The sequence below is a fragment of the Nicotiana tabacum genome, chromosome 12, assembly GCF_000715075.1.
Source record: "Nicotiana tabacum cultivar K326 chromosome 12, ASM71507v2, whole genome shotgun sequence".
Classification (NCBI taxonomy): domain Eukaryota; kingdom Viridiplantae; phylum Streptophyta; class Magnoliopsida; order Solanales; family Solanaceae; genus Nicotiana; species Nicotiana tabacum.
The window spans coordinates 98,088,483-98,097,848 of NC_134091.1; positions in this window are offsets into that span (position 1 = coordinate 98,088,483).

Here is a 9,366-nt window from a genome sequence, read left to right on the forward strand (position 1 = left end):
CAAGTGAAGTATGGTATCAACTATCAATATCATCAAATATCAGTTGAAGTGTGATATCAAATTTAGTGCGGTATCCGAACTCTCGGTACACTCGTTCCATCTCTTTCTCTTCTTTGGTGTTTATTTTTATTTTATTATTTAGAATTATTAATTTAGTTTTTTAATTTAGTTTACATAATAGATATATTTAGAGCAGCCAAAAAAGCGTGTACCAGTAGGGGTGGTACTAGGAAGAGTAAAAATCCTAAAAGATCAAGAGGTGGTACTGGTTCTTTTAGTAGCTTTACACATATTTATGAAAGTTCACGTGAAAATTTAAATATAAATTATGAGCAACTTCAAGAAGATTATGGTATAGATGATAATTCAGATGATATTCAATCACCTAATAATCTTGAAATACCACCTCCTACACCTGGTACTGCTAGTCAAAATACTAGGGGTGGCGGTCGTGGTAATACACTAGGACTCCCCTCCCTATTAAGAAGAATCAAAGATTAAGAAGTAAGTATTGGCAATTTTTTGAAAGACTAGAAGAAGATAAAAATTATGTAAGATGTACTATTTGTAAGGTAGTTTTTAAACATGAGACCGGATGTAAGCAAGGGGGAACGGGTCAACTTCGTAGGTACATGGTAGATAATCACCCTATTGCATGGGGTGTTGATGAAGAATCTGGCCAACAAAAACTTATTCTGGGTATTGGCGGTTTAATGGGTAAATGCGATATAGTGAAAGATCAGGAAGAATTAGTTAAAATGATTATTTTAGGTTATTTATGTAACGACCCGGCCGATCGTTTTGAGCGTTACAGTACCGTTCCCCTAGTTACTGCTCAATTTATGCTTTTCAATTGTTGTATGACTTGTCGGGGTAATTGGTTCGGGTCTGGAAGGATTTCAGAATAAATTGAGACACTTAGTCTCATAATTAAAAACTTAAGTTGGAAAAAGTTGACCGAATATTGGCTTATGTGTAAAGGACCTCGGATTTAAATTCTGATAATTCCAATAGCTTCGTATGATGATTTTGGACTTAGGGGCGTGTCCGAAAAATTATTTGGAGGTCCGTAGTGGAATTAGGCTTGAAATGGTGAAAGTTGAATTTTTAGAGAGTTTGACCGAGGGGTTGACTTTTTGATATCGGGGTCAGAATCTGATTTTGAAAATTGGAATAGGTTTGTTATGTCATTTATGACTTGTGTCCAAAATTTGAAGTCATTTCGGATTGATTTAATGTGTTTCGGTACAAGATATAGAATTTGAAAGTTCAAAGTTCATAGATTTTGAATTGGGGTATGATTCGTTGTTTTGATGTTGTTTGATGTGATTTTAGGCCTCGAGTAGGTCCGTGGTATGTTGTAGGACTTGTTGGTGTATTTGGTTGAGGTCCCGGGGGCCTCGGGCGAGTTCCAGATGATTAACATATCAAAAATTGGAGTTATGAGGTTGCTGAAGCTGTAGCCCTTCTGGTGTGATCGCACTTGTGGGGGTCTTGGACGCAGGTGCGACGCCGCATGTGCGGCATCTCGAGCGTAGGTGCGGAGTTGGAGGGTGTCAGCAGAGGTCGCAGGTGCGATAGGATTTCCGCACCTGCGATTTCGCAGATGTGGGCAGGGATTCGCAGAAGTTGAAAATGGTGAGGAAGCTGGGCAGCGCAAGTGCGATATTTTTTCGCAGAAGCGGGTGCGCAGGTGCGAGCCCAGGCTCCGCATGTGCGGAAAGCCTGGACAAAACCCTTTAAGTTCGAGGGTTCGATATTTTTACCCATTTTCGGATTTTGGAGCTTGGTTTGGGCGATTTTGGAGAGGAATTTTCCATACAACTTGGGGTAAGTGTTTGACTCCCTTGTGACTATATTTCATGAATTAATCTTCATTTTTGGTGTAAGATTATCGAATCTTCAAGAGAAATCGAAGGAAATTCCTATAATTTCATAAAACGAATTTTTGAGTTTTGAACATCGATTTGGAGTTAGAATTGAGTGAAATTATGGTGGTGCTCATGAGCGGTACGTTCCCCTTGTATATACTTTTACCGAACCTACCTTTATAGCACCCGTCACGGTCAGGGTGCCATATGAGATCGATCAGTACACCGAGATATAAAGTTTGTAAATGTTCGTGTAGATCAGAAATATAAGTTTCAACATCAGGGGTTTCAGTTGGTCCAATATCCATATAAAGTAATAAAGCAGTGATTAATTGGCGACAAGTAGCCATTTTGATAGAAAGGTTTAAAATAGCGCCAATTAGGTAAATAGGTGGAATATGATAGAAATATTTCTTAAATTTATCTAGAATAGATTCAACAACAGAACTATATCCTTCTTTCTTCTTCAAATTATGGAGTAAAAGAGAAATTTCAGCAATATGAACTAAACCATTTGCAATAGTATAATAATAAACTCCAGAAAACTCAAGTGTAACCACATTAAATTTTTGTAAAATTTTTACAACATCTTCAATGACATCCCAAGTTCTAGATGTTAAAAACGGCTAGGATCGGTACAATGAGAATTAACAATTTCAGTTATAGGCATTTTATATTTATAACAACATCTTAAGAATAAATAAGTATAATTTTACCTAGTAACTATTTCTTCAGGCATGAGTCTTGGTTTTAGTCCATATTGTACACATTTTTCCTTAAATGCATTTAATCTAGCACTTCTATTATTTCCTTGAATTATACCAACAGCTCTTTTAACTAAAGTGATCTCATCTCTAAATAATTCAAGGTCACTCTTCACAATTAAATTATAAATATGACATGCACACCTCACATGAAATATTTCAAAAAGTGGTGGGTGTAGGTGCAATTTTAATAGTATAATAGTAGCATTGTTGTTAGAAGCATTATCCAATGACATACACAAATTTCTTTCTGAAAGATGGTAAAATATAGCAACTTCATGGATAGTATTACTAATAAATGCACCAGTGTGACTTTGATCTTCATCATATTTAAAAGCAATAATACATTTTTGCATACAAAAATTATCATCTATCCAATGGCATGTAACATTCAAATAATCATTTCCATTAACAGCACAACCAATATCAGAAGTAAGAAAAACTCTACAAGAAAGACTAGCGAACAAATAACGGATATATGTCAGATATTATCCAAAAAGCCTAAAGATATCAACTCTACAAGTATTTCTAGAAATACCTTTAAACAAAGGGTTATGAATTCTTTGAATATAAGTAACAAGATATGGTGAAGCAGCAAAACTAAAAGGTAAACTGTCACGATCCAAAATCCATCTAGTCGTGATGGCACTCAACCCGCTAGGTAAGCCAATTATCAACTATCCAATTCCAATAATAATTATTAAATCAATTTAAGTAAAGAAAAATCTTAATTTTATACATTCCCCAAGAATTGATATTACAAATTATGAGCTTTTAAGAATAGAGTATACAAAGCCGGTATGAAGTAAATACACCATCCTTTCGAATAGTACATAAACAAAGTTTTATGAATCTAAGGCTACCATAAACAAGAGGCAGCTACAACCGGAACGCAGGTACATCTTCAGATCGAGCTCCCAACGAACACAGCAACATCAACAGCCAACATCTGCACGCAAGGTGCAGAAGTGTAGTATGAGTACAACCGACCACATGTATCCAATAAGTAACAAACCTAACCTTAGGTTGAAAGTAGTGATGAGCTTGTACCAAGGTCGGGTCCAACTTCAATAATCAACAATAGTTCATAACAACATAAAACAAGTAATACCAAAGTAACTCAACGATCAAATGCTCAACAAAAACATGATTTATGAAAATAGTTATGCCTTCCAAGTACATCAATAAAAAACCCAAATCGTTTACTGAAGATGAATAAGTTTGAAAACAATAATTTTTTCAAAATCCTTTCAATAATAAATAAGATGTTTTATTTTCTTTCCAGATAATCAGTGTAAAACAAATGCATCACTATGCCCATCTGTCAACATGTGTGAGAAATCATGAATGATGTGATACCGTACAGCATGAGAAAAATACATCTCTATGCATGTATGTTATGTGTGCATGTTAATGCAATGTATCTCAGAGATGAACTCATGTACTCACACTCTTAGAGTACTCAATCTCACTTTTTCACACATTCCACTCATCATGCCCAATCACTCGGTATTGTATATGGCCAATCCGGCCCAGGGAAGATCTATTCCGGAATATACACATTAACTGATCATCAGTCACTCAGTACCGAGTAGGGCCAATCTAGCACATGGAGAAGATCCATCTCCAGGTATATAATACTTTGGACAAGATTCATGTCCAGGGAAGATTCATCCCTTAATAATATCAATCGCGCTCACTGGGGGTGTGTGCAGACTCCGGAGGGGCTCCTTCAGCCCAAGTGCTATAAACTGCATGGACAACTCACGTGCTATATAAAGCCTATAAGGCCTGCTGTAGGCAGGCAACCCCGATCCACATAATAATAATACTATATATAAAGCCAACATGGCATGTTGCGGCGTGCAACCCGATCCCAAAAATATCCTCACAGTCAGGCCCTCGGCCTCCCTCAGTCATCAATCTCTCCAGTCTCTCTCTCATGAGCTCACAATGTCATGAAAATAGCCCAAAATGATGATATGATGTATCAATAAATAACAACAGAGAATGAGATATGATATGGAATGAAATGAATATGACTCAGTATAAATTTTCAATTTAAAACAAATAATTCACAACAATATGACCTTTGTGGGTCCCAATAATACTGGCGCATAGCCTCAACATGATTTTTAATATGATTCTCAGTTAAATTTCTTCAACATATAAAACTGCATAGAAAATGCCAAGATTATTTTACTATAAAATTATACGGAAATAATTACATCATAATTTCTATGGTGCACGCCCACACGCCCGTCACCTAGCATGTGCATCACCTTCAAACAATTCACATAATACGTATACTCAGGGTTCATACCCTCAGCTCCAAGATTAGAAGAGTTACTTACCTCGAACAAGACAAATCTAATGCCGAGCAAACTAAACAATACTCCAAAAATTTCATTATGCGCGTATCAACTCCTGAATGGCTCAAATCTAGCCACAATAAATTTGATTCAGTTCACACAATTTATAAAAATTAATTTCATATCAAAATACTAATATTTTCCCACAAAATCCGAAATGACACTCCAGAAATTGTCTGTGGGGTCCACGTCTCGAAATCCGACGAAACTCACAAAATCTGACAACTCATCCAATTACAAGTTCAACCATACTAAAGTGACTCAGTCACGAGTAGGGGTAGTTGCATTAGTGGTAATAGGCGGGTTTTGTGATGTCTGAGGATATTTTGGTACGTAGGGGGTGTGAATAGTAGGGTTCAGTGGGTTAGCGGGAATTACTGGAGGTATAACTTGAGTAGTGGGGGTTGAGGTTGGAGTGTTGTTGTTTTGGCACGAGGTTGAAGGAAAATGATCTGGAAGTGAATCTAAAGAAGAGAATTTGAGTGGCTGAGGAAGTGTTGTCACGACTAGGTGCACCAATTCTCTAATATGTTGTACCTCTTCTCTTAAGGATTCCATTTCTTGGGCCATCCTGGACACACGCTCATCATTCTTAGTACTGTCTTTTTCCTCGATCACCCCGGGCTATCGGCTACGACCAGAGCATATTCAGTTGGGTCTTCTACAGCTGACATCTTTTCCTTAGACCTTAGATTGTATGGTGGCTATGCCAGTTTTAGTCGACGCAAACCAACTTTCTTTTCTTTTTGGGGGTAATAATAAAGCAAAAGAAAAAATAAGAAGAAAGAAAAGAAAATGAGTAAGAGTCAGTTTCTTTATTTATGCGAGCAAGAAATCACATAGAGCAGATAATTTGTGCATTACAGCTAGCGCGTTCCTAGAATTCGCAGGGACCTCTCATTACCGGAGGTAGGCCTAATTCGCGGATGTTTGACAGACATTTAGACTAGACATATTCAGATCCGAAGCGATTTGTTTTCATTGATAATTTGGGCTGATACAAGCGGGAACATGGATTACATCACAAAGTTGTATGGGCTTAGACAATTGCCCTTTTGGAAAGTAAAAGAGAGAAGTAGGGATAAAGGTATAAAGTAGGGAAAGGAGGGGAAATCAACCAATTCTAATAACCATCCCCTGAGTCGCTTCCTGGGCCTTTCTCTTCTTCTGCCTCCTCTTCCGGATCCTCCTCCGGGTCTTCCACAAACTCTTTTTCATCATCATTGAATTTAGACTCCTCTTCTAGATCTTCAACTGGTTCTGTGCTTGACTCTATCTGGATGTATTCTATTACTCGATCATCCTCTTCAGCCGGTGGCAACATATGGTCAATGGTTCCCGGGACCACCTGACGATGCATTGATGTGGTCACAAGATAATGTGGTAGGATCTCAAGGTAAATCTGCAAAGCAACCACTACATCCTCCAACCAAGCTATTCCCTCTCTGCTCGGGCGGGCTAGTTCTTCTTCTTCATTAATCTAGACGTAGTACTCGGGGGTGCACCATGAATTTTGACCCATAGGCATTGTTAACCAGGTCATTCCACTCTTCTTGCAGTTTCCTTATCCTGGGAATTAGGATCTGGCCATTGTACTCATCCTCGTACAACGTTGTTCTTATCTACAGCGGCACATCTTGGATCATACCAAATTGTCTGAGGACCCACAGAGGCGAGTACTGCTGAATGCCTTCTAATCCAATCAACTCAATGAAGTACCTTTGGGGAGTCCTCAAGATTGCTCTTCCACCTAACCAAGAGAGTTTCTAGTTGATCCATTCTCCTATTAGATTGGTTAGCGTTTTCCTCCATTCTTCTTGCCCATATGGGGAAATCCAGTGCCTCATTCTTTCATTGTGGTTGCGGATTATATTGTTGACACCTACAAAGTAGTTGATAGTAGCCTCCAATTGGAAAACGTGTTCAGTAGCCCAAATCTGTAGCAGCAAGTTACATCCTTTGAAGTAGTCGTATCTCCATGCACATGTGGATAAGGCTCTCAGTATTTCGGCTAACATCATTGGCACTAAAGTAGCTTGAAGATTGCCGCGGAAGGTTTCCAGGACCACTGGTAACATGTTGATATTGATGCGGCCCCTTCACTATGGGAAGACCAATAGTCCTAATAGTGTCATTGCAAAAGTGATTGGCCTGAGGTTCTCCCATGTCGCCTGGTCATATTGGAATTCCCCTGAATACCATTCGTTGCTTTCTCGGGGCCCAAACCTGTCGAACATCTGGTTGAGGCTCACCCACCCGTCCTCGATACTTCCGAGATTTCTGCTATTGGTAAGACCTAGAGCATCCAAGAACCGATAGTCGGGCATAGTAACTAGCAGCACTAGCTTTCTTCCGTTGAATGGCAGCTCCGTAAAATATATGACTTCCTCCAATGTCGGTACCAACTCACAGTCAGCAAATTTGAACACCACTTTGGCTGGGTCCCAAAATTCTATCTATAGGCGAGTGAGCACTTTGTCTGCTTGGTTTTTCATCAATGCTGTTAATGCCCCTAGGTGCGTCCGAACTTCGTCTTCATGTTCCCAAAGAATATTCTTCCAACACTGTTTCAGCTTATGTGGTGCTCCCATTACCATGCTAGTTTCAGGGATGTTCTAGTTGATTTCCATTTTCTGAGATGGGTAGAAGAAAAATATTTGGGTAAGTGTTTGATTCAGATCCACTTTGGGTGCATGACCCGTTGACACCAGGGTGGCTCCCCTAATTGTGTATTGGTGCCAGGGACCAACTCACCTAAAGTTTATGCAGTATGACCTATTTTACTAGAGTAGAGTATTTCCTACTTTTGAATTGGACTGAGAACTATGAGAAGTTATGTCAGTTGAACTGACAAGGGCATTCTCTAAAACTAGAGAGTTTTGAAAAGAAGGTTTGGAGGGGTGTAAAAGACAACCCTCGCGTGCCATTGTATGTGATAGTGTACAACCAAGACTCGATTGGAAGAGATGTGATGACAGTATATATAAAGCAATAACAAAAAAGGGTGTAGCAACAATAAGCAAGGTGATCATATAGATGAGATAATTGTAAAGAGCAAATAAGACACGTAAGCATGTAATTTCAATTTCAATCAAAACAGAGTACAAGTAAATCTAGAAGCCAAATTAGTCTAAATCTGCTAAGGTCAGAAGCTAAGTGTGATTTCCCCAGCAGAGTCGCCATATTGTTGCACCCTATTTTGCACTAGTCAAGACAGGATTTAACTTGTGGTTTCTCTGTTGTTGATGAAAGAGAGACACCACTTAATATTTAAAGGTATACTCGGGTACCTATTTCATTACTAAGTTATGTTCTTTATTGGTCTTCTAACCGGTGAGATTATGGGTAAGGGTTCTTGTTTTTCTAAGGGGAAGGTGTTAGGCAGCCCTTAAAATCTACCTGAGGTAGTTCCATAGGATTTAGACTATATTTGGGATCAATTATTTGTAAAATGCTTTGATTAATAATAAGGAAGGTTGCTTACTGTACACCTAAGGATGATATTGATATAAAGAATGTGGAGTCTTAAAGGGATATGAATTTATGAAAGGGTTCATAAGAGATGTTAAGATATTTTTGAAATTGGCACATAAATGGTCAAAATTTTATAAGTTTATAAAAGAGATTGAGTTATGAAAATACTTTGATTTGGGGGATGATTATCTACATAATGCTAAAAGGATGTTTGTGATAAAGCATATATAGAATTTATCTTAGATTCGAAGGATTTTCAAAGAAACGGTCATTTGCTGGAAATCCCTTAAAGGCGACGATTTTCTGAAGTTCTGATTTCTTTTGAGAAAAACGAAGGTTGAAATCTGATTTTTTTTCTTTAGAAATAGAGTTGCTTTTCACTAAGTTCTGGATTTCAAACTCTTTTAAAGAAGAGAAGGGTGAGTGAAAAAATATAATATTAGCCAGCAGATTACAACTAGTGAACTGAGGAACTACTATTAGCTAATTTCCCTTTTTAAAATCCTATATTGTTTAAGGCTTGCCTAAGTTCATATGATACTAAAGCATAAAGAAAAAAAAGGGAATGCATGGGTTCTGATAAATGAGTGTTATATGCATGAGAGTTAAAACAATAATAAATACATAACAAATACAACTAACATTAAACTAGTAGGGGCAGTAAACTAAATTAACGAAGCAGTAATAGTGATAAAAGGAGTTGAGAGAAAGAGGACTGGACTCTGGGGATTGGGCCTCAAGAAGATAAGCCCAGCAGTAAAGAAGAGTGAGCATATCTGACTTTGGACCCCTGGACGCAGTGCAATAAAGCTGAAATTGGGCTTGAGTTCATCAAGAACTCAGAGGCCCAAACAGATGTATATGTGAAAAATAAAAAGGTCATTA